At 51.3% G+C, this 24,433-nt stretch overlaps 2 long non-coding RNA genes across 8 annotated transcripts in view; both read left to right on the forward strand.

Annotated features, from left to right (window-relative positions):
* The window catches only part of LOC135967508 (uncharacterized), a 29,360-nt gene extending 17,935 nt beyond the window's left edge, over window positions 1-11,425 (forward strand). For both annotated transcript variants that reach the window (XR_012423997.1, XR_010581678.2), the window contains one exon: window positions 11,025-11,425. This is a non-coding gene — a long non-coding RNA (uncharacterized lncRNA). The remainder of the gene's footprint in view (window positions 1-11,024) is intronic.
* A 9,923-nt stretch (window positions 11,426-21,348) lies between these two features.
* The window catches only part of LOC135967504 (uncharacterized), a 143,310-nt gene continuing 140,225 nt past the window's right edge, over window positions 21,349-24,433 (forward strand). For 5 of the 6 annotated variants that reach the window (XR_012423990.1, XR_012423989.1, XR_012423987.1 and 2 more), the window contains exon 1: window positions 21,349-21,799. This is a non-coding gene — a long non-coding RNA (uncharacterized lncRNA). The remainder of the gene's footprint in view (window positions 21,800-24,433) is intronic. The other variant, XR_012423988.1, reaches the window with a different exon arrangement.

Genomic DNA, 24,433 nt, shown 5'->3' on the forward strand with positions numbered 1-24,433 from the left:
TCACTCTATCCGCAAGTGGAACATTTGTGAACACTAACAAGTATTGATGTATACACCTCTGCAACCCCGCTGGAATTAATGCTTTTTATTTATGAATGGATGGTCATCAGATGGCCAGAGGGATTCCCTGTGAATTGCGGGGGTCCTCATGCCTGCTTGTGAGTGACATGCACATGGCGAGGGCTAGGGAATCTCAGTCTCTGTGATTTGAGTTTTGACATCGTTTACGCAAGGCAGGTGGATGACTCTTTGAGCTTGGCATGCTCCTGGGTGGCACAGCACAGCTGACATGGAGTGGGGCAAGGGCTTGTTCCACGAGTTTCTGTGTTTTTGTTGTTGTTGTTGTTGTTGTTGTTATTTTTTTTGAGATGGAGTCTCTCTCTGTCACTCAGGCTGGAGTGCAGTGGCGCGATCCAGGCTCACTGAAAGCTCCACCTCCCGTGTTCACACCATTCTCCTGCCTCAGCCTCCCGAGTAGCTGGGACTACAGGTGCCCACACCACGCCCTGCTAAATTTTTTGTATTTTTAGTAGAGACGAGGTTTCACAGTGTTAACCAGGATGGTCTCGATCTCCTGACATTGTGATCCACCCGCCTTGGCCTCCTGAAGTGCTGGGATTGCAGGCGTGAGCCACCGTGCCTGGCCTGTTTTTGTTTTTTTGAGACGGAGTCTTGCTCTGTCATCCAGATTGAAGTGCAGTGTCATGATCTAGGCTCACTGCAACCTCCACTCACTGCAACCTCTGCCTTTCAGTTCGAGCAATTCTCTTGCCTCAGCCCCCCTAGTAGCTGGGATTACAGGCATGTGCCACCATGCCTGGCTGATTTTTGTATTTTTAGTAGAGACAGGATTTTGCCATGTTGGTCGGCTGGTCTTAAACTGTTGGCCCCATGTGATCCACCCGCCTTGGCCTCCCAAAGTGCTGAGATTACAGGCATGGGCCACTGCACCCGGCCCTGTGTTTGACTCTTAAATCTTCTTTTTCTTTTTAATATTTCTGTTTCTGGACGGCCACTCAGTGGATATGGAGGAAGAGTTCACAGATGTCCGTATTACATTTCTTACTTAAATTAGCCTCCCTTGAACACTGCTGTAGGGTACAGATGCATGAAAGGCTGAAAGGGTGGTTGCGTCCCAGTAAGTGTGAGCGTGGAGCTGGTCTGTGAGACCCCGGTGCCAGTGAAGGCACCCGTGTGAGATGGCCTGGGATGGGGGTGTTCAGAGCCCTGACCGTGGCACACACCCTTCAGCTTTGATGTTTCAGGCCATTGCTCTGGTCATCAGTGAGCAGAAGGTCTAACAGCAGTGATATTTATCACTAGCTGTGTTGGCCAATGTGTTAGGAGGGTGAACCTGTTTGACTTAAGCTGTTTGACGGGTTTGCATTTAAATAGACAACTGGTGACCTGGTGCCTGGACGCTTGCTCTGTGACTTGCCCTACGTGGCTTCTCCCTCTGGTATGTGTTAGATGAGATGGGCGTGTTTAGGGTGGTGTGGCCCTAGACTAGAAATGCAAACCCTGCCTCACCCCAGATCTGCCCCACCCCAGTGTGACTTTTGGAGATGGAGGCCCAGCATCCTTCACCTGCCCTCCAGGGTGATGCTGAGGATGCTGAGGTTTCAGAGCGCTGCTTTGTTGGCACTCCAGCAAGTCCTGCTTAAAGAGGCCAGGATCTGAAATGGCAGGTTACCACATTGTATAGCAGAAAAATAGAAACGTTTCCTTAGAATGGGCGTAGGAAGAAAAATGATTTCCTTCACCATATCTGGAAAAGATTTCAAATTAGCAGGCACTATTTGGAATTATTAGTGGTCTCCTGTATTTCTTATCTTTTTTTTTTGTTTTTTCTTTATTTTGATACAGGGTCTCACCCTGATGCCCAGGCTGGAGTGCAGTGGTGCAATCTTGGCTCCCTGCAACCTCTGCCTCCTGGACTCAGGTGATCGTCTCACCTCAGCCCCCTGAGTATCTGGGACTACAGGCACGATACCATACCTGGCTATTTTTTTTTTTTTTTTGTAGAGACGAGTCTTGCTATGTTGCCCAGGGTGGTCTCAAATTCAAGCATTTGTCCTGCCTCAGTCTCCCAAAATGCTTCTGTACCCCTGACCCAACAAGGAATGACAAGAGGCGTGAGCCACACTCCTGGCCTCCTGTCTTTCCTTGTTGGAGCAGGGATGTAGAAGCACTTGCCGCAGCTGACTTGAGTATATCTCGTTTTGCTTTGTTTTCGTCACGGGTAACCTGGCAGTGCTGTGCACCAGTGCTGCTGGCCAGTTGTTTTTTCGATGGACTGGCAGAAAATCAATCTGAGACCCGGGTTCCTTTCTCCCCGGGTACTGACCAGGTGGGAGAGGAAGGACGTTATCTGAGTATCAACTTCATGAGGGCTGGTGGGGAAACGTCAACTTTAAGGTGCCTGGGATCTAAGGCATGGAACCCAGAGTGCAGCGGAACATAGGGGATGTATCCTTGGGAGCAGAGACGTGCGGGCCAGTGCCCTCGTTCCTGGCAGGTTCTGAGTGCAAGAAAAGGTTAGTGACCCAGCCGAAGTCACGGAGCAACCTGCCAAGACCTGCCTGGATGTGTGGCTGGCATCTGTGCTGGCCCCAAAACTGCCCATTTGGGGATTCCTTGCAGTTTCAGACCCATCTAGGGGTCCGGAGAGGGTCCCAACCATGACCTCAAAGAAAGAGGTGTTGCCTTGAGATCCTCCAAGGTGAGGGTAGGAATTTTTTTTTTTGTTTCAATTAGCAATAATTTGTTGTGAATGATCTTGGACCTATTTTCCACTTCTTTGTATAGGAAGAGAGACAGACTAAAAAGTCTCAATGTGCCAGATGCCATGTAATGAAGTCGTGGGTTTAACATTGTTGATTATTATGTAACATCACGTTAAGTGGAACATATTCACACGTGTCCACAGCGTGTGCGTGTGCCCAGTCCGATGAGCACGTTGGGTTGGGGTCGCTGCTGGTTCATGCAGCCCCTCTGGGTGGTGCTTTCTCTGTGACTTGCCCAACACCGTTGCTGCTGCCTCTGTTGGAGTTCAGCCTTGACCGGCCTTGCTGCCACCAGGTTCTCCGGGCCTGTGCACCCTCTTCCCCGCGCGCACCCTCTACCCCGCGTGCACGTTCTTCCTGGGGCACACCCTCGTCTCCGCGAGCACCCTCGTCCTCTGTCCTGCCCACCCGGGGTCTGCTGTGTGTTTCTACTCAGCCCATGCCTGCCTCTTGCTGTGAGCTCAGTTTATTGAGGTGCGGTGAGAAACCAACAGAGGGGAGCAGTGTCCCAGCTTGTCAGGGCAGGAGGGAGCCTTGGGCATCTCTTCCCCAACTCTGGCGACCCACCCTTCGCGATATAGTGCTGGGGAGAGAGGTGAGTTCTAAAGGTAAGACGGCCGTGATTTCCTGAGTCTTAATTACCTAACACTGGGTCATCTGCCATGTCGCCTCATCGAAGGGCACCTCTAGAGACAAAGCAAAGCCTCTGGTGGCCGTGGGCGGGGTGGCCATGCCTGTCTGTGGGTTCTGTAGAACCTACCCAAAGCCCCTCCAGCCGTGGGGATGTTCAGGCACTTGCCGCCTGTAGGAAGTGTGCGTTAGCCACGTGGTAGGTGCGGACGCCTGGAGGGATAGGCACAGGCCCACAGGCGTGGTGAGTGTGGGAGATTTAGCCACGTGGGGACGTGTGGCGGGATAGGCACAGGACCACAGACGTGGCGGGTGTGAGAGAAAGTGCACAGAGTGCCCAGCAGATGGCGTGTGGTCAGCGGAAGCCGTGAACACAGGCCGGGCTCGGGAGACACATTTGGAAATACACTTTAAGCAACATCAATGGATAATGCTGCGATTTGGTTTCCTCCCGTGGTCCAAAACATGTTCTAGAGATGCCGCTGCTTTGTGTGTACCTGAGACAAGGGTCTAAATGTATTAGGGCCTTGATGTAATCTGTAAGACAGGTACAAAATGCCTATTTCAACGAGGCACTGAACAAGAAAGCGTGCTCTATTCAGTGCAATGAGAATGCTTCATTGTCATAAGCAAAGTAAAATGCCTCCAAGGCGAGCTTGCCATGTGTTTAATGACCTTGGACACGAGCCTCCTAAACCTGCCAGAAAGTGCTTCCAGCGTGGCTTCATGCAGTGGTTTCATGCAGTGGCTTCAGTGGAGAATGTGCATATGTGGCTGATACTGAGAGCTGCGCAGCACCCTCCTGACCTGACGCATGCCCATGTGTGGACCGTGAGCCGGGCAGCACCCTCCCGACCTGACGCATCCCCACGTGTGGGCCATGAGCCGGGCATCCTGACCTGACAGGTCCGCATGTGTGGACCATGAGCCGGGCAGCACCCTCTTGACCTGACGGGTCTCCTTGTGCCCATTGTGGGACCTCCGTCAGTCAAACAAGTGACACATGTCAAACTGAATGCAGGGAGGAGGGTCCAGGATTGCACGCAGGCTCCATGTCTCATCCTTCTGAGGCCTTCTGGGAAGCCAGGAGGGCAGTGGGGTCTTTTGCGTGTTTCCTCCTGGTGGCTATGAATTTGTACCAATGGCTTTTTGCAAAAGGGCCCGGAGGCGGAATCAGACCCTGTCTTAGAAAGGATGACGTCTTCACGGGCACCTCTTTCCGCCACTCTAGTGCTCCTGTGATTTTTCAATATGTGCACCCTGCAGACTTCAGCCTGTTGGTGTCTTGGGGGAATAGATACCAGGATTGTTCCAATGTGTGCAAACCTGAAACAGGAATTTCTCTGCGTTAAGTTGGTCACCAAAATGGGAGGTAAGGGGAGAGGGGAAGGAACTTCTTGGCCTCATCAGCCCTTTTCTTGAAACTCACAGTCAAACTTTGTCAAATTCTAGATGATGGTGCTTTAGTCGATGCATTTATGTATGTTATGTCTTGTTTTCTGAGTATGGTGCTTCGAGAATTTAAATATTAAGGTGAAATTGCCATGCACGGTTGAATTGGCACCATAATTTGACTCTCTGTAAAGCCTTTTGGTTTTCTGTTAGAGTGACTTACCATTTTTTGAGTTAACTGAAACAAACTCTGCTGTCAGCACGAAGGAACCACTGTCTAGTTAGGACATCCAATTAAATAGAATTCTCCTAAATAGAGCGTGCTCTTTTCATAAATTTTAAAAATTCATCTATTCATCAAACACATATTGAGTACTTATCACCCTGGTTGCTAGTCACTGTTCATATATATTTTTAAGGAATTACTTCCACCTAGCTCTGAAATAACATTGTATTTAGAATTTAGCCCAGAGGTGATTAAGCATGAACTTTTCTCAGCAGTCTTGTTTTCATTTTTACTTGATAACATGTTCTCAGACTCGGTGCCCAGCTGACGTTACTGTGCATTGCCCCAGGCACACACCTGGCCGGCGCTGTGTCTCTGGGGCTTTAGAGCAGGAAGGAAGGGCTGCCAGGTGTCTGGCCCTTCCATGTTTCCCTGGGGGAAGGATTAGGCCTTGGGCAGGAGTCTTGGCTTGTCTTACTGGATTAGCTGGTGTCATTCAGTCAGCTCTGCCTTGGTGTTAAGCTCTGGACTGACTCTGACCTCTGAGTGGCAGAGGAGAGGATGGCGTTTTAGAATCAGTCATGCAGACCGGGGCACCCAGCAGGTCTCGGATAAAAAGTGGTGGCAATTGATCACTTCCCTTTTTGGGAGAACTGTGTGGATTGACTCAGACCTCTTTCTTTTGATTTTATCTTGAGACTTTGCAGAAGCAAAAATGCCTTTAAAAAAAATTAAATGATGGGCTTTTGTAATGTTTGTGTCTCCCCAAGATTCACAAGTTGGAATCCTCACCCGCGAGGAGATAGTGCTAGGAGGGGGAGCTTTGGGCGGTGAGGAGGTCGTGAGGGTCTCATAAATGGGATTTGTGCCCTCAGAAAAGGGACTACAGAGAGCGCCCTCGCTCCTTCCATGGTGTGCGGACCCAGTGAGAAGCGCCGTCTATGAACCAGGAAGCCCTCACCAGGCAAACCTGTCAGGCCTTGACTATGGACTTCCCAGCCTGAGACTGAGACTGAGAGCTGTGAGAAATGAACTTGTGTCATTTGCCAGCCCCTGCCCAGCCTGTGGTGTGTTGTTAGAGCAGCCTGGGTGAACGAAGGCAGGTCGTGAATTTTCTGTCATGCTTTCTGGCTTCAGATACTTGCTAGGGAGATGTCACCATCTTACCCAGGTGGAAGTGTCTGGAATCAGACGTTCCGTTATGATTTGACCTTGTTCTTGCCCCACGCCTGTGCCGTTCGCACCTCCAGGTGTCTCGGCTGCCCGCGGCCCCTCCAGACGTTTCTGATTCGGGGTGTGGTGCTGGTCGCGGCCGTGCCGTCAGTGACCAGGAGTAGGAGCTCGCGCCCCTCGTGAAGCAGCAGCCTCACCCGGAAGCTGCCGAGAAGCATTTGACAGAAGGTGATCGCGCCTCGAGACTGAAACTTCCTGTTTACAGGGAATGGAGGTGCATAGTAGGGAATTTCATGATGGCCCTAGAAACAGATGCCTCTGGGGTAGGGGATATTCTGCAGGACAATGCAATGATCTTCTCGAAAAGTGAAGATCACAGATAAAAGGGGTGCGAGGCTGTCCCTGACTAAGACGGGGAAGGAGAGTCACTCAGCACAGTGTGTGGCCCGGATAGAAAAGACGTTTTCGGAACGATTGTGCTACCTGAACATAACCTGGACAACGATGCTCTGAAATCATTCTTGTCTGCTGATGATGGTACTGCGGCTGCAGAGGGGCCTTTATTCCTAGGGAACGTGTGCCTGAGGACTCGGTGAGGCAGCAGGAGCCTCTCACCTTCAAGTGGCTCCAGAGAAGAAACAAATCTGTCTCTCTGTCTGATCTACAGAGAGAGTGAGAAAGCAAATCTAACGAAATGTTAGCAGTTGTTGGAGCTCCACGTGGAGAAAACTTGACCACTCGTTGTACTGTTCTTCCACTTTTTAAATATGTTTGAACATTTTCATAATGAAAATGTGGGAAAGTAAAAATAAATCTGGAAATTAGAACGGAAGTGAGCCCAGCCAAGTGCTCTTGGGTTCAGCCGGGAAGAGCCAACGGTCCGTTGGTGTTCTCTCGACTCGTCGTGGGGATTTCCTCCTCCTGGGTTCACCACCTAGTTTTCCTTGTGGTAGTTATTTTATACATAGCTATGAGCATAGGTGATACTGAAAACACACGTTTAGTGTGGTTTGTCATTAAGAATTTGGAGAACTGGCTAAATAAACCACTTGTACAGAGTTGAGATGAGCACTACCTGCCTCAGCGTCTGTGGTAACAGCTTCATTTGGGTGCAGAGCTTGGCAGAGGTTTGAGTGACTCTGTCTCGATGGTCCTCTGTCAGAGGACAAGGTTAAGCATCACCACCGAGGGCCCTGTTGAGCCTCTGGGCTGGAAGTAACCTCCCCCTGGCTGGTGAGGCAGCCTCTGAGGGCCTTTCCTGACAAAGCCCTTCACTGAGCTGCAGTTTGGCCATCTCTGCCCTCACCTCCCCGACTGCAGGGCCTCGAGGTCTCACCACCTCCAGCCTGAGCACCCAGTGCCCAGGGGCAATTTCCCACCTTCCCTGGGGGCTCAGGATTCTGGCTCCCGGGGCAGTGCCCGCAGCTGGGCCCCTCCTCCTGGGCTGGGGGTAAGGCTGGCCACGGCCTCCTGCTATGTCCCACTGGCCACTTCACCGCAGCTGCAGCCCTCACTGGGTGGCCCCTCCTGCTTCTGTTGGATGAGGAGATGCAGGCCTTCACCGAGGCTTCCTGGCCTCGCCCCTGCTGGCCCCAAGGCTGTGCCGCTTCCCCCTTCCCAGCCCCTGGTCTCTGTACAGTGTCTGTCCAGGATGTCTGTCCATCTGTCCTTGACATTCTGTCCAGAAGCAGCCACTGTCATCTTAGTTTGTGAGGGGCGAGCAGAGCCCAGGTGCGGTCGATGTGGAGATGCTCATGCACTTCAGTGTGCAGGGAAGTGAGTTCCTTCATATCTACAGCCTCTGCACAGCCAGCTGGGAGCTCACCCCATTCACAGGTGGATGTGCCTTGTTTTTTGGCCCAATCACCTGCATTAACTCAGAAGAATCACAGTTCCCTGCTTTTCTGTCTTTCGTGACCGTCCACCTCCCTCCTCTGCCTGGGGCTGAATGGTGGGGTCTGTCATGGGTTCGTGGGACCCTCTGTTCTTGTGCGGCCACCAGGAACTGTTATCCGGGCTGATTCCACAGGAGGAGTTTGGGGTGAGCTCCTGAGCGAGAGTTGGGAAGACTGACGTCTGTGTAAACCTTGCTTGTTCATGGTTATTCCTCTCAGTCTTCTTAAATTGTGAAAAATTGAGGACCATTTTGAAATATGGATTTAGGTATGGATTGGTGAGGAGAGAACGTTGATCTAATTGGGTTTACGTTTTGTGTGATAATTTTACACTATCCTTGGGAAAAACTGAAGATGTTGACAGGGTCATGAGAATCGTTTCTTTCTTTCTTTCTTTCTTTTCTTTTTTTTTTTTTTTTTTTTTTTTTTTTTGAGATGGAGTCTCACTCTTGTTGCCCAGGCTGGAGTGCAATGGTGCAATCTCGGCTCACTGCAAACTCTGCCTCCTGGGTTCAAACAATTCTCCTGCCTCAGTCCCCCAGTAGCTGAGATTATAGGCGCTCACCACCACGTCCAGCTAATTTTTTGTATTTTTGGCAGAGATGGGGTTTTGCTCTTAAGGGCATTGTTCATTAAGTATTAATTGGTGGCCTGCCGTTGAAGTAATGTTAGTGTAGTGCTGACATCATCAGCCATGGCAGAAACTTACTTGGCATCCCTGGAAAAGAGGGCAGGGAAGCATAGTGCCCTGACACCACCTCATTCTCCAGTGCTACTTCCAACTCTGAGCTGATGGTCATTATGAGTGGATCTGCCCTGGACAATTAGTTTAGTGCAGCTGCCTTGGACAGTCAGGTTAAAAGTAACAAACCGTCACAAAACTCAGCTAATAAAATGTGAGGAGAGACATGGGACACCAGGAAGGGGTGAGGCCTGTCTCCCTGTGTGCCATCTGTGTGGAGCCTCAGTACCTAGGGGACAGCGTTTACACAGAGCCCCAGGTTTTTATTAGCATTTCCCTGAATAAAATGTCACTTGTGAGCTGCGGACTGGGAGGCTTTTTCTGATTATTAGGTTTCGTAATGTGGGATCATCAGTAGGCAAGGTGGGCCTGAGGGCCATAGGATCTGGAGACTGTCCAGGGCTGCTTTCTGGGGATGACAGGCTTGTCCCTTCAGCAGTCAAGACACCAAAGAGAGTCTTTCTGAGAATAAAAGAGAGAAGCTTTTAAGGAAAAAGGCAGTTTCTCTCTCTGTTTGGGAGTTGAGTGCATTTTCCTACATTTACTCGGAGATGTTCCTTGGTTCCCACCATGTGCCATCGCCCCGCTATGGGGTAGGGTCACCCCACCGCGTACCTAACCCAGGAAAACTCCTCTGCAGTTATTTCAGAGGCTGTGTGCATTTCTCTTGCCTCAACGGGTAGAGTGAGTTTTTCTACCTACTGTTTTTAGTCAGTTTTCTTAATCTAGCCTGTTACTGGGATAAGTTCCAGAGACGAGCAGTTTTAAAAACAATCTTTGTACGTTGCGTAGAGAGCAGTCCACCTGTAACCAGTTTGTTCCTGGAGGTACCGCAGTGGCCTTGGTTACGCGAGGGCCCCGTGGCTCAGGATGGGCCGAGGAAGGAGTGCGTGAGCAGTGGGCACTGGCCGGAGGCAGGGGAGGCGTGGCCACCTGTGGCTCGAACTCCCCCCATCCACTCTACCGCACCGCTGGGACGTGAACATTCTCGCCCTGGACGTTTTGTCTGAATGTTCAGTGCCCAGGCTCTTGGGTACACAGGCGGCCCCGGGTTTTATTTCAAAAGGGTGTCGCGAACAGTGAAGTAACCCACGTGCCTAAGCTTTGATTGACATGAAGGAATGTAGAGGCTGCTGAAATCCTGGTCATTTTAGAACAAAGTATTTTATTAACAGTTTTCTAAAAGAAAGAAATCATTAAAAAATTGATCCCTGTTGAGGTAGAAGGATCTCGTCCTCATGCTCCTCAGTTCCTTCCAGAATCAGCTTCCAGTTCAGCTGCAGAACAGGTTCTGGTGGTGGCTGGAGCAGCCCAGGCACGTGCCGTCGGGTCTAAGTTCACACTGGTGCCCGTGTGGTCTCCAGTTACGGTGCGGGCCGTGGGGTCTGAGTTCACACCATTGCCCATGTGGTCTCCAGTTACGGTGCTGGCCATGGAGTCTGAGTTCACACTGGTGCCTGCGTGGTCTTCAGTTACAGTGCTGGCCATTTGTGCCTTTCTGGGAAGTTAGAAGGAGGATCATTTCATCACGTCTCTGTCCTCCCACACCTGATCTATGCTGGGCCACCGTGAATTCTTCCTTTTAACTGTTTCTCTCATCACGGGCAACACTGGTGTTCTGTGGTCAATGTTTGCCATTTCTGAAAACGGATTCTGTGTTTCTTTATATAATCACCTGGTCTCTTTTACGAATTTCGCTTTTCTTTAAGAAAATCATCGTGCTTTTATCTCTTCAATCTCAACTCTGTTCCCTGACACAGGCTCTTACCAGCTCGAAAATTAAAAGTAATCTTTGATTATACTTAATACTTTCTAAAGTTTTCAAAAGTTTATCAGCATGTGGGTTACTGAACATTGACTGTTTATTTAATGGAAAATTAGATTCTAAGTAGAGTATTAGAGTGAAAATGATCTTTTGATTTTATTAAAATATTCAGGTAAAAATATTAAAATGCCTTCGCCAAACTTCATGCCTGTGTAGCGTGAAAACATTAAGCTGCTCTCTGCTCCCGGGAATGCATGAGTAGAGTATGTGTTTGAAAGCGTCATTCCAGTCTTAAGTTTTAGGTATTCTTAAAGGGGTTGGCTGGAGAAGTGACATTTAGCATTGAGTGAACGTTTGACAAAGATTTGTCTCGATATAAAAATAGTTAAAAACAATCTTTAGTGTTTCCTTTCAGGGTTCACCCATTAAAGAATGGTCTTGTAAAAAACTCATCGAGAGTGTCGGCGCCCAGAGGTGCTACCTTGCCCACAGTTGTGTCATCTGCTGTCACCAGGCGACACGCCCAGCGTTTAGCTGCACGTCAGATGTGGCCACGGGGCCACAGGACATCCCTGCGGACGGATGTTCTTATGCAGATTAATGAGGATGGAGACCGCTGCAGAACTGTAAGCCCCCCAGGGGCTGACGGAAGCCTGGGAATACCCGAGACACCAGAGTCGCTGCTGCCCTGGGTGGAAGGAAACCTGCCCTGGAAGATGGGAAATGCAATAAGGAGAAAGTACCAGGGTACATGATGCTGTGAAAACGGAGATGTTTTAATTAAATTAACAATTAAAATCATTTTAATTATGTGAATTATTTGAATTCATGTTAGTTCTTTTTAGGAAATTAATACTTAAAGCAAGTTTGTTTTCTGAATTGTTTGATTTAATTGAGTCAGCACAAGAGTTAGCATTGATATCTGACCCTCTTCCAGGGTTGGGGCAGAGGAGATGGGGGCAGAGGAGACAGGCCTCCCACCCGCTTTCCCCTGGAGCTCAGCCAGAATTTCCCATTGAGGAGCCCTCAGCTCCCTGAGAGCCAGGAGCTCTTGCGGAGAAGCCGCTGTCGGCATGCCACCCGCTTTGATGGCCCTGCTCTGCCATCCCTGCGCTCCAAGGGCCGGACCCTGCCGCTGCCTGTGCCAGACGGGTCTCAGGGAGGTGCCAGCCAGGGGTTATGCATGGCGGGGCCTGGGCATCGCTGTCCAGATTCCGTGGCTGCCGGTTTCATTCTCTCGCTGTTTGTCCCCCTAGCAAGACTCATGAGGTTCCTTGAGGACAAGACCCCCTCCTGCCACCTGGTCTGTTTCCTGAACGTTCTCTGCACGAGTACAGCCCCGGGATGCAGCCCTCGGGAATCAGGGTGTCGGCCATAGTAGGGCGGGTCGCTCTGCTGGGCACCATGATGGATGTTAACCGCTGTGCTTCACTTCGGGGACGTGTTTAAGTACAAAAGTAATTTTAAAATTTCACCATTATTTCAAGACAGCTAAGAGCCTATTAGCACAGAATCCCTGGTCTGAATGAAATCAAACGGTTCTTATTAATTATTCATGATGCCACGAATATGTAGCCTTATTTTTTATAATTGCCAGTCTGTATAATTAACCTTTCATTTGGTTAAAGTACTTAACACTAAGTAGAGCTGTACTTTCAACTGTTTATAAAGCATATGGAAGAATGTTTAAATGTTTAATTAGAACCACTTTTTTTAGTTTCATAGAGAATTTTTTTTCTTGTCAACGAGGGTCTTTAATTATTTAAACCAAAAGAGAAAAACAGGCCAGAAAAGAAAAACAACTAGTAAAGCTCGGAACTGCGAAGGTGGCATCATTCCGTTAGTCTCGGATTTTGCTTCCTGGGTTTGTGACGTGGTCAGAGTCCTTGTCTTTGATTTCCTAACACAAGTTGTTAAAGTTGGAAGTGAGTGTGAAATTGAGTTAGTCTAGCTTTATTCTTTCACGGATGAGAAGTGAATTATCTTCAGCAAGGTGGGTGCAGGCGTGGTCCCCGGGGGTCACTGTGGTGAACAGGCCGCCCTTGTGGGGAGCCAAGTTCGTCATCACTGGGACAGAGCCCAGGACACTTCCCCAGCTGGCCAGCCTCTTCCTAGAACCTCACACATTGCAAAGGATGGAGTCCAGATCTATACCGTGAAGAAACGAGGGTGGTTACAGAAAGCACCACGATCTCAGCTGAGTGGCTCTGAGCACCCCAACGTTGGGGCACCTCAGCATCCTGTGTGGCTCAGGCTGTGCCCAGCAGGGAGGCCGGCCCGATCGAGCTGCGGTCTCCACCCTGAGAGTGAGGGCTCCTTCCCCCAGCGCGAGTTAAAGCATCATGTGTCCACCTGTGCAGTGGCTGGTCCCAGTGGCCCTGGAGGGCTGAAACCCTGGGTCCCGCCACTGGTCCGGGGCATCCGTTTCCCCTTCCTGCAGTTCCTGTGTCTGTGTGTCCAGGGGGCTCCGATCCCTGTCTTAGGACCATGGCTGAGGGGTCAAGTTCACCCGCTTTGGAGCTGGCCCGGATCTTGGTTCTGTGGATCCTCGCTGTGTGGCTCTGGAGCAGTTCTGTCCTCAGGAGATGGATCCTCACAGCCGCCTCTTGGGGCCATGAGGAGAATTAATAGGACAACCCCCGGGTAGCTGCTCAAAGCCCTGTGCGGGGCCAGCCCTGTGTCTCCACCAGTTCCTTTGCTCTGTGCTCCCCCCCCCACTGTCACATCGCCAGCCTTTATTTCCTTTTCCTTAGACCCAGACAGCGAATGCTCCGCTGGTCTTGGCAGCCCCTTCTCTAGTCTATCCTCAAATCACTTCCTGACGGACAGCCATGACTAGCCATCGGCGTGACCAAAACCCCACAAAATAGAACCCAACTTTCCTATTAAGCTGTACAGAGCTGTCCCAGCCCACTTTCCACAGGCTGGCCTCATTCACCATGGGATCCGTGGTTCTCACCTGGGGCTGGGGGTGCCCCTGGCATCTGGTGGGGAGTGTCAGGGATGTCCCTCCAGGCCCAGTACAGTCCCCCAGCCAGTGGCCGGCAGACAGCAGCACCCAACCTGATGTCCCTGTGGCTTCTGGTTCCCCGAGGCTGGCTGTGCTTTGCTGCCTCTACATGCTCTCAGACGTGTGCCCTCTCTCCACCTTCACTGGTTAGCAGTGTTCCATCCATTAGAGCTCAAAGCACTGCCTCCCGGCATTGCAGCCCCTTCTCCTGGCCTGCCGTCTGCCTGTGCCCCACGGTCTGTACCGTGTCCTCACGGACCGATCAGAGCGAGGCTTCCAGGGATGGAAAGGTTCCTGCTTGTGTCTGCTTGTGTCTCTGTCCCGCCTTCTCTGGACCTGGCACCGTGGCCTTTGCCGACAGAGGTCTTGGGTTGATTGTCAGCGAAGCAGACAATCTATATGGCTCTAAATGGCTGTGAACATGCTTGATTGGGTTATTTTAAAAATAGTTGTATATGTAAACATTTGAGTGTGACACAGGTGGATTTTTGGGCTAATGGTCTTGTTCTTCAGGGAGTAACCACAGGCCCATCCACAAGGACCATTTCCAGCTGATTTATGGAACGCTGTTCTACCTGGTTAATTTTCAACGTTATCTCAGCCTGAGAGGTAGGTCAGCATGTGACGAAGTTCACCGGTTTGAATCCTAATCTGCTCCTTAGGAGCTGCACCTTCCATGCCTTCGTTTCTTCCTTGGTTAGGTAGGGAAGGTATGAGCTACCTCAGAGTTGTGAGTGAGTCCTGCATCGAGTGACCGCATTAAAGTGACAAGGACTGCACCCGGAGTGTTGATATTTAAAGACCTTTAAACATCGCGATGCCGCATTTTGGTACCCAGGTAAAACAGCAAAGTTCTTTCAGATGCAGACACAGACCCTCGGTGAGGTGGGGGGCTGATGGCAGGAGGTGGACCACCGACCCTGTAACGAGGGCGTGGTCTGTTCGAGGCTGAACGAAGTGCACATCATTGCATGTACCACGGAAGTCCCTCTCGTGAAGTCCTGGAAGGGTCCATGTGGCTGAGCCGTGTGGTCTGTCCATGACGTCCGGCAGAAGCAGAGCTTTCGGGTGCAGCCTTGCTCTTGTGCGCACAGCCCTCAACGGTCTCAAAAGTCTGAGGCTTAAAGCAGGCTTGGGGTTTCCTTACACCTCCTGGACATCTAATTTGCCTGGCAAACATGTTTTTCTTGGGTGTAAAGGTGAAGGAATGGGTGATTCTGGTGAAAGTGTACTAATTACTGCACTTCTGGGTCAGTGGCGCTTGGTTGAAGACACTATCTGCCCTGGATGGACATCTCTGGGATGGTGAGAACCGGTGGCTGGATGTCGCAGGGTTGCCAAGAAGATGCCAATTTTTTCCTTTTTCCTGAGTAACAACACCCTACTTTGTTTAGGGAAGCAGCACACCCAGCTGAAAATCCAATTCTCTTGTACGGCGGAGCGGCTGGTGACACAGGTCCAGATGCTGGGATGCTGATGGGGGGTCCTGGAGTGGGAGGTGTCAGGAGGCTTTCCTGACCCACAGCAGCCCTGGGCCCTTGTCCGGCCTTCTTGCCCGGGGCATGACACCTGGAGGGAAAGCAGCTTCGGGGGCCCGAGGGCCAGAAGGCAGAGTCCTGGCGTGTGAGGCAGGCCTGGGCCAGGCTCCTCGGAGGATGTCACAGACCTGCTGCCCATGCAGGGACCACCCACCTCTGAGCCCCACGCAGATTTTCCTCCATAGCCGAGTGAAATCCTGGTACAGCCAGTGAGGCAGTCAGAGGCACCTTTTGTGGAAGGAGGACAAAGCTGGAGAGAAAGAGGTTTTCCTAAAGGCACAAGGCGCTGATTCTGCGTTAGGGATAATTCCTAGGAGTGTGGTTGCTGGTGGGTGGAAAACTAGCCAGAGAATAAGTGGGAGTGGCACTTGCTGGTATTTAACTGATTCGTTCACGAATGGTCCGAACAGTTCCAGTGAAAAGAACATTTCGGACACAGAAGTTTTCATCCTGCCTGACAATGAGCATGACCGTGGGCTGTTCCATCCTTCCTGGGCGACAGTGAGAGGGTCTCAGGCCCTTCCGGCCCTGTGCTGTGCCCCATCCCAGGGTGTGTGCCCCATCCCGAATAGGCTGGAATGCCTCTGGGTGCAGCTGAGCCTCTTGAAAAGGGAAGAGACATGTGATGTGCTCTGGCTGAACAGGAAAACGAGGGAGGACAGGGAGAGGGGCCTGGAGGTGAGGAGGATGGTGAGCAACACTGGGGACAGAGGAAGTAGGGTAACACCAGGGACAGGGGGACGGAGGGTAAGGCCGGGGACAGGGGCATGGAGGGTAACGCCGGGGACAGGAGATGGAGGGTAACACCACTTCTCCAGGTGCCTTTGGGGGATGCTGCCGCCTCTCGCACCCCAGAGTGAAGTCAACAGGATTCTGTCCCGAGGAGCCCCAGAGCCTGGCAGCTGGGATTGTCGCAGTATGAACCACTGTTCACTAGCTCTGCACCCTGGGACAGGCTCCCTGGTGTTTCCACCCTGGTTTCCCATCTGGACAGTGGGACCCTGAGTGTCCCCGTCCCAGCTGCGCCCAGAGCCCTGGACTCCAGCGTGTCGTCGGCACTCATTAGCGTTTCTTTTGTTGTGGTCCGTGGACGAAGTGGCTCTCTCTTTGTGTGTTCACAGCCCTCCTGCTCACTTTACCTTCTGGGAACACTTTTTACATAGCTTCGTATGTGGGGAGGACTCGAGTGATTAATGGAATGTTTCATCAGGTGCAGTTCTTCTGTTTCCCAGTTTTGACACAACATTTGGTGAAATTTCCAGGGACTCCTGTGGTCAGCCTCACGGTTTCACTCTGTCACTTTCTAATGCAGTATTCTTTGGGAGTCTTTTCAATTAAGCGCCATCATTTAAAAATAAGTTTTATAATATGCAGTTTCAGGTTAATTCTTTACCTTTGTGTCTCAGGCAGTACTACCTACCTGTGAGTAGTCACAAAGGTTCATGCAGTTTTCTCTAGCTGTCCCTAGCTCGTAGCTCAGCAGGTCCCTTCAGATGAGTCAGCCAGCTGTGTACCTGCATGTTCAGGATACTTGTCAGGGGCCTTCCTCAGAGCAAGACCGACGCTCACCTCTTCCTTGGGACTTTGGAGCCCGCCCTGGAGAGACTCCAGCCACGTCCAAAGGGGCCGTCCGGGTCCCACAGGCTGGTGGGAGTGACTTCTGAGCCACTCCAGACCACACTTTGTGTTCCTACACCCCACAAAGCCACTTAAAGTGCCATGTTCTGGTGCTGTGTGCCTCACCAGTGTGCCACACAAGCCTGCACGGGGATCTGAGCGGGCGCTGCCTTCCTCAGGCTATGCTGGAGTTTTGGGGCAACTGGAGCACTCGTGGCTGTCATTCTCGCCACTGTCTGGGCTTCCCTAGAGGGTCTCACCTGCAGCCTGAGGACCACATCGGCAGCCACTGAGGAGCCACCAGGTGCAGCGTTGGTCCCACTCAGTCCTTCTCGACTTTGGTGAGAGAGTAGACAGCAAAACTTCAGCTGGGAGCCCCAGGCCTTCTCTGCTTGGGGCCCTGGGACTGACATAGCACAGATCCTGCCATCCACGTGCTGGGGGCCCCGCCGTGCGGCTCCCTCCTCTGGTCAGGGGCTGCACCCTTGGGCTGTGCAGCTCCTGGTTCTCACACTCAGGGGCCCAGGGAGAGTGGTGGATGAAAAGAGAAGGAGAAGGGTGGCAGTTTGAGCCCAATTGTGTTGGCTTCATCTTCCGCCTCTTGTCCCTAAGTACATTGGCAAAGTTTTCCAGGTGAAAACTCAGAAGGGATTTTTAATGACTGGAATCTGTGAATTCCATGGAAGCCAAGTCTGTCCACCTCTTTCACCCACCTCATTTCTCCCCGTTGGGGCTGATTTTGGCAGCGTTCATAGGGGCAGGGACGGAAGGGGTGGGGGCCAGCCGTCGGCCCTGTGTCCCTCCCTTCCTCCCCTCAGCGCCACAGCATTTCGGTGTCATCCCCTTCCGTGCACGCGTCCTCATGAAAACCAAGTGCGGCTGGAGGGAGATGCCTGCGCCCACTCCCGTGACCTTCCCGGCCGGCCTGGCTGCAGCGGCCTCTCGGCAGGCATCTTTCTGGTGCTGCCTCCGTGCCCCTCCCATCACCTGATGCTCGTGTTCCTGAATCTTCACGCGTGTGCTCTGTGCAGCCACCTCACGGGCTCCCTGGGAAGGAAGACAGTGTCTCACACCGGTCAGAATGCTCTTCTCTGTCCACTGAATAGTCCAACACAGAATCATTCCTCTGTGATTATTTGTGCTTTGTTATGTAGAACTGGAATAAAGAAAAAGTGAATTTAGACATTACAGCCATCAGGTTGAAGCTTAGTAATTGCATTAGGGAATTAAATGGAAGCATTTGAGCTTCTCGAGTTCTAATTCCACATCTTCGTATCCCCATCACCCCCCATACCCAGTGTCTAACAGAGCTCTTGGTCTAGGAGTTTCTTGATAAATGCTTACTGAATTGAACTGGACTGAGCTTAACATTCCCACCCAGAGTTAGAAGCCAGTCCCTGAATAAATTGCATTTAGAATATGAGTTTGATGTTACTGTGGTAAGGGGTATCCTACACGTCATAATTCCTAGTCAATATCGGGTATTTAGTCAAATAGACTCAAGTATAGAGAAGCATAGGCCCATCTGGCAAAAGGGCAAGGCACGCTGCTTTAGGTCCAGGTCCCCAATATCAACTATGAAAATAAAACGTCAACTCCAATGACAGCCCTGTCCTCAGCTGGTCACTGTTTATGCTAACAATTATAAACAGCTTGAACTTGCTGTCCTGAGAGGCAACACACCCTCCATTCTCTCTGCAGTGTAGCTGCCTTGGTGGATGGAACATGCCCCTCCTCCTTCCCTCTCCCTATCCCTCCCTCCCCCCTCCTCTCTCCCTCCCTCTCCCCTCCTCTCTCCCTCCTTCCCCTCTCCTTCTTCCTATCTTCTCTCACCTTTCTCCCCCCACCTTCTCTCCTGGACAAGGGGCAGAAGAGAGGAGATCTCCGGAATCTTCTGCTTCATCCAAGCAGCTTGGGGGCAGCATCAACAGCTGCAATTTGGCTGCCCCAGCAGGTGCCTCAGGGCAGCCTTTCTAATGGGAATCCTGGAATCATGTCTTTCCTTAATGTGTCCTAAAGGCTGGAGGACATGAAGTGAAACAATGCTCCATGCTCAGTCCTGTGATTTTGTGTAATTATTGGACTTACTTTGAAATTAAACTAAATGATACCCAAGGTAGAGCATGAAAAAAAAGAAAAAACAGGCTATGGTGTTTGAAAAACAAACAAAACCATTTGGTTTGTTGGTTTGTTCTTAGACCTTCACAGGCTCCTAGGTCACACGTTTCAGTTTCTTAGCAAGTGGCATTCTCTGCAGAAGCTGTGTCAGTCTCTGTTTGATGATGTCAGCCACAGCAGAAAGAAGCACTCCGTAGGCCCCGTGCTCAGCACCTTGGCGTGAGCTCCTGCCATCTTCTGTTCATGCTCATCACAGCTCTGTGCAGTGGGCATCCTCCTGATCCCTGTGGGAGGATGGAGGATGGAGGCGGAAGGGTGAGTGATGGCAGGATCACATGAGGGGTCTCTCCCGAGGTAGGGAGGGGAACTGGCCCAGGACCTTAGTGCCCATCGCATCCTTCTTCCTCCTCCTCTGCCTCTCTGTGACTGTTTGACTCAGGCTGCAGGGACAGACATGAGTATGTGCAGAGCCTGTGTGCACCCCTGGGAATGTGTGCTCATATTGGCAGGGAGGGATGTGAGTGTGTACAGAGCGTGTGTGCACACCTTGATGTGAGCGCGTATGGAATGTGTGTGCACACCTTGGGGATGTGTGCTGGCATTGGCAGGGACAGATGTGTACAGAGCGTGTGTGCACACCTCGGGGTGTATGTTGTCGTTGGCATGGACAGACGTGAGCGTGTACAGAGCGTGTGTGCACACCTGGGGGTGTGTGCTGGTGTTGATAGGGACAGATGTGTACAGAGCGTGTGTGCACACCTGGGGGTGTGTGCTTATGATGTTTTGTAACCGGCAAATACGTGGCCTGTTGCATCGGGCGGCCCTGCGCCCATGCTGAGCCCGTCAGTGGCCCTCGGGTTGGGGTCTCCATCTGCCCAGACAGCACTCGAGTGGCTTGAGGTTTCAGATTCTTCCTCTACGGATACTTGGGCTTCCTCAGGACCAAACATCAGAACCAGCCAACTGCAAATTACAAGAACGTTCAAATGCATCTTCAGTAGGAAAAACAAAAGCAATTGGAAAAATTTTCCAACGTGACCCCGTGGTTAAGCCGTTAGATACTCCAGCCAACAGATTGAGTCACTTTAAAATTCACACCAATTAAAATGGTTGTGAGAGTTGCAGAGCTTTACCGCTAAACCTTGAAATAATTGAAGCATTCTGCTCCACTTGCTTACAAACTAGAGTTGGGGATACCTTTCAGTCCAAAGTAGCAACCTTCTAAATCCAGTTTAGATGCGAGGCTCCCACTGACACAGGAAGAGACAGTGGCCCTTGATTATTCTCCTGTGTTCAGATACTGTGTCATTTCTTTTTTTTTTTTTTTTTTTTTTTTGTATCCTGATCATCACTTCTGCTTTTCCAATTCAAACTAAAGGAAGGGAGTTTAGTTCTGTTTTGGAGAAGCTGTGGTTAGTAGTTTCTTTTCATGGTTTGCTTAATCTCTTAAGTCTGGTGCTTACATTACCCAAACAGACTTTTCTTTAGTACGACAGTGCCATAACCCAGGGCTTCTCCCTCCATATCTGCTCCCCAGGGGGCTCCCTAGGAATGGGCGCTGGAGATCCAGCCCCCCTCCATGTGCCATTTTCTTTGAGTCCAAGGTAGCTTTGGCTCAGAGAAGAAAAGAGGCCTCCGGGTTAGGTGCCTCTGACTGCTTGCTTGTGAAATGTTTAATGATAAGGCGACTTCCAAACTAATTTACACATTGATAGTTGTAGCTTGAAGTATCGCCGCAGTCATAAGAACAAGAAACACTCCCATAAAGTAGATAAGCAGAAAAAAGCCATAGAAGTTTAATAAAGCGCAAATAAAATGGTGTTGTAAGAATGTCCAGTGGGAAATGCTCTCAGTCCAGCCAGATCCAGCTGTGGCGTCAGTCCAGCTGTGGTGTCCTCCTGTAAAAACATTCAGCCACATGTGGCCCTGATCGCAATCACTACTCTGAATTGTGATCCAGAATGTTCTTGGGGGCCGATGCTGGGACTGTTCCAGCAGTTCAATCTGATTGGGCGTCACGGTGGTGATGTGCTTAGCGCGGCCAGCTGGGCTGAGTGGTGGCCACCCGTGCACTCGCCACGTGCAGCCGTTATTCTGGTGATGGGGTTGCATGCGCCCCGGCTTGTCCACCTGGGCTATTAAAGTACTGGGAACCCAACCGCGGGCGGTGCCTCCCGATATGGGAGCTGTCTTTTTTATCCAGGGCCCTGTGGCGCTGCAGAACCCTGCTGCCAGTCTGAGCTCACAAGGAGGTACCGGAGGGCTCTGCTGGGGCATGGAGGTCCCTGAGCAGGTGGTCACTTATTGCTTGTGGAGTGGTCCATGGCCTGTGAGTTTATTCTCGGGGTTTGTGTGGGCGAGGTTAACCAGTTCACAGCTGGGCACTTACCCCTTACACAGGTGACACTAGTTAAAGTGGAATCTATATTAGCTCACACGGGAGTGTGTGAGGAGCTGGGAGGGTGGGGAGGCTTGGCCTTAGCACTAGATTCCCGGGCTCCTGACATTTCTGCGTCTTCCAGTTGAGGGGCCGTCAGAGCCGCTGTGGGTCCTGAAGACAGTGGGTGCCATATGGACCAGGGGATGCAGAAGCCTCTAGAGGCTGCGGGAGGCAAGGAGACGGTGGCTTCCCCAGAGCCAGCCCTGCCGCCACTTCGACGTTAGATGGTGGGACTTGTTTTGGACTCCAGCTTCCAGAAATGTGAGAAAATAAGTCAGAGTTTAGGGCGCTGAATTTGGGGTGATTTAGTGGAGAAATAGAAAACTAGCCCACAAATGTGCACGCATTGAAATGTGCTCTGTCCAGGTGTTCACAGTGGTGTGAGGGAGATGGCATCAGGGTTCTGGGAACTGTGCAGTTTTACTGAAGGAAGGGGGCTCGCCACGCCTTTCCTCATATAACTGAAGGTATGTATGCCTGCCGCACTGCCCAGGAGACAGGGACTAGAATTCTGACTTTATTTCTTATGGGAACCAAGCCACAGTCAGAACACGGTGAGGGCCGAGACGAGCTTCCTACAGCCTGAACTGGGAAGAGGAATCGCAAGTAGTTTGTGTTTTACTACACAGACCTGTCCTTTTCAGGTTTTGTTAAGTTTTGGAAAAAGGGAGAAGCCAGGCACACCTCGGCGAGGGACAGTGTTTCTGGAGGTGGTGCGGCTTCAGCCTGAAAATGGCCGTGTGGTTGGGAGGCTCAGAAACTGCCCTCCAAGGGCACTCATCTATTCCTTATTGCAGTAATACCTCGTTTACAGAAATCCACAGAAATTACAGTGCGGGAGGCTTCTGGTCTGGATGGGTTTGTGTGGACCGAGGTCACGGGGTGTTTTCCCAAGTGCTAATCCTGATCTGGCAGAGGCTCTGTTCCCAAATAATTATTCCACAGTTTCAGAGCCTATATCTGAGTGATAGTCTTTTAACTTTGTTGCATAAAAGGAAACAAAGTATGTCTTGAGGGTCTAAAAATCCATGTGGTAATCATGGCTGTAAACTCATACCTGGGGCTTTGGGATGGAGTGAAAACCACCGTCACCTAGCGTGGACGCTGCGTGGTATTTTTAGCATGGTGGCCTGCTCGTGCCTTGAACTCTATCTGCAGTGTGAGCAACAGCTGTGCATTTGAGAAATGTGGACAGGTCAGCTTGCTCCTCCAGGGGCCTGCAGGCATCCGGGTGAGGGGCCTGGGATGAGGCCACATCAGTGGGAAGGAGCTTGGTTGTGTCAGCAGATATGTCTGTCTCTATAGGCCCGCAAGCCAGCCAGAACCCAGTTTTCCTTAGGTCATCTAATGCCAGAAAAAACCTGTTTCTTAGAGATTCTCATAATTTATATTAATGAACCATTTGACCGTACATAAAATGTTATAAATGCATGAGGCTTTACAACTTGGCAGATGTGTAACTCACATGTCGTTGTACCAAACTGTTGAAGATATTTGTTTCACTTGAAGGTTGTTAGCATTTTATGTGCAAAGCAAATGCCAGTAGCATTTTGAAGGAGTATTTTGGAATTTTAAACACAGTGGGATAGTGCTGGGTCTCTGGGATACTGGTGAGGTGGACGTGACCTCAAGCTCTTGTAGCTTGCAAGCAGGATTGCTAAATTGTCACAACTGCAGTGCTGGAAAGTCAAAGTGGATTTCTGTAAATGAGGTATTAGTGCAATAAGGAACAGGTGAGTGCCCGTGGAGGGCAGTTTCTGAGCCTCCCAGACACCCCAGGAGGAAGCGGGGGACGGGGGCAGTTACCCACCAGAACCTGGACGGTGAAGCTGGGTTTGCTGGTGGCCCTGCTTGGCAGGTCATTACATGCAATAAGAAACAGGTGAGTGCCCTTGAGAGCGGTTTCTCCGCCCCCTTCAGAACCGCAAGTGGAAGACGCTCCAAGGTGGGGGGTGGGGGTTCGGTTAATCCACAGGAGCCTGGATGGTGGAGCTGGGTTTGCTGGTGGTCCTGCGTGGCAGGTCATTACATGCACTAAGGAACAGGTGACTGCCCTTGAGGGCGGTTTCTCGGCCTGCTTCGGAACTGCAAGTGGAAGACGCCCCAAAGTGAGGGGGGGCTGGTGGTCGGTTATCCAGTGGGGCCGGATTTGCTGGTGGCCGCTGCGTGGCAGGTCACGGCGTGGAGCGATGGGAGGGGAGTGGAGTGGGAATAGAGGATGCACCCTCCACAGCTACTGCTGGGAGTTGGCTCTGGTAGCAGAAGGGGCATAGATAGAGGGATTCCCATCAGGGGCAACACGACTGGGGTCCCACGTGTGGTGGATGCCGAGGTGTGGCTATATGTAATCTCAGTCTGCACAGCCGTCCTGGTGAGTGGGTTCAGTTAGCTTCCCATCTCACATTTGAGAAATCTCGGGGGCTCACATCACAGCTAGGTGGGTTGGAACTAATGTCTCAGGCAGGACGTTGGCCCCAGAGCCCAGATCTTACCCGCCCCCTCTCTTTTCAGTCCACCAAGCTTGTAGAGAGGGTTGTGTGGTGGTGGGTGGCGGCTGAGAAACCAACACAGTAGAAGGCGGGGAGGAACTAAACCAGGCAGGAGACACAGGCAGTGCTTGGGAGGTCTGCACGGGGTGTGGGTGTGGGAGACACCTCTGGGCCAGTGAACCCCGTTCTGTGCTCCTGGCTTGCCCAACCTTGGCCCTCAGCCACATGCTGCGTGCTTTAGGTGAAATCTCAGTCGCTCGTGTGGTGCGGGCATCTTTTCTCCCTGGCTTTGCCTCTCTTTAAATCACGGAGTCTCAGTGGGGATGGCGGGGCGGATGGTGGTCCATGGAATTTGCCCTCCACCTCCCCATCCTTGTCCTGTCCTGTCTGGCCTGTTACCTGAATCTGTGTCTCTTCAGAGCCTGCAAATGAGTGGAGGCCACGACAGCCTCTCGCTGACCGACCTCTCAAACTTTTATTCATCAGAATAGTGTTAAATGCCGATTCCTAGGCACCCCCATCGGACTCTACGCCTGCCTAGCATGGGTACTTTGGGGGAAGGTACAGAGGATTGCTGGGCTGTTCCAGGGGGGAATTTGCATTGTTGAATGT

This window comes from Macaca fascicularis, chromosome 15, assembly GCF_037993035.2.
Source record: "Macaca fascicularis isolate 582-1 chromosome 15, T2T-MFA8v1.1".
Taxonomy (NCBI): Eukaryota; Metazoa; Chordata; class Mammalia; order Primates; family Cercopithecidae; genus Macaca; species Macaca fascicularis.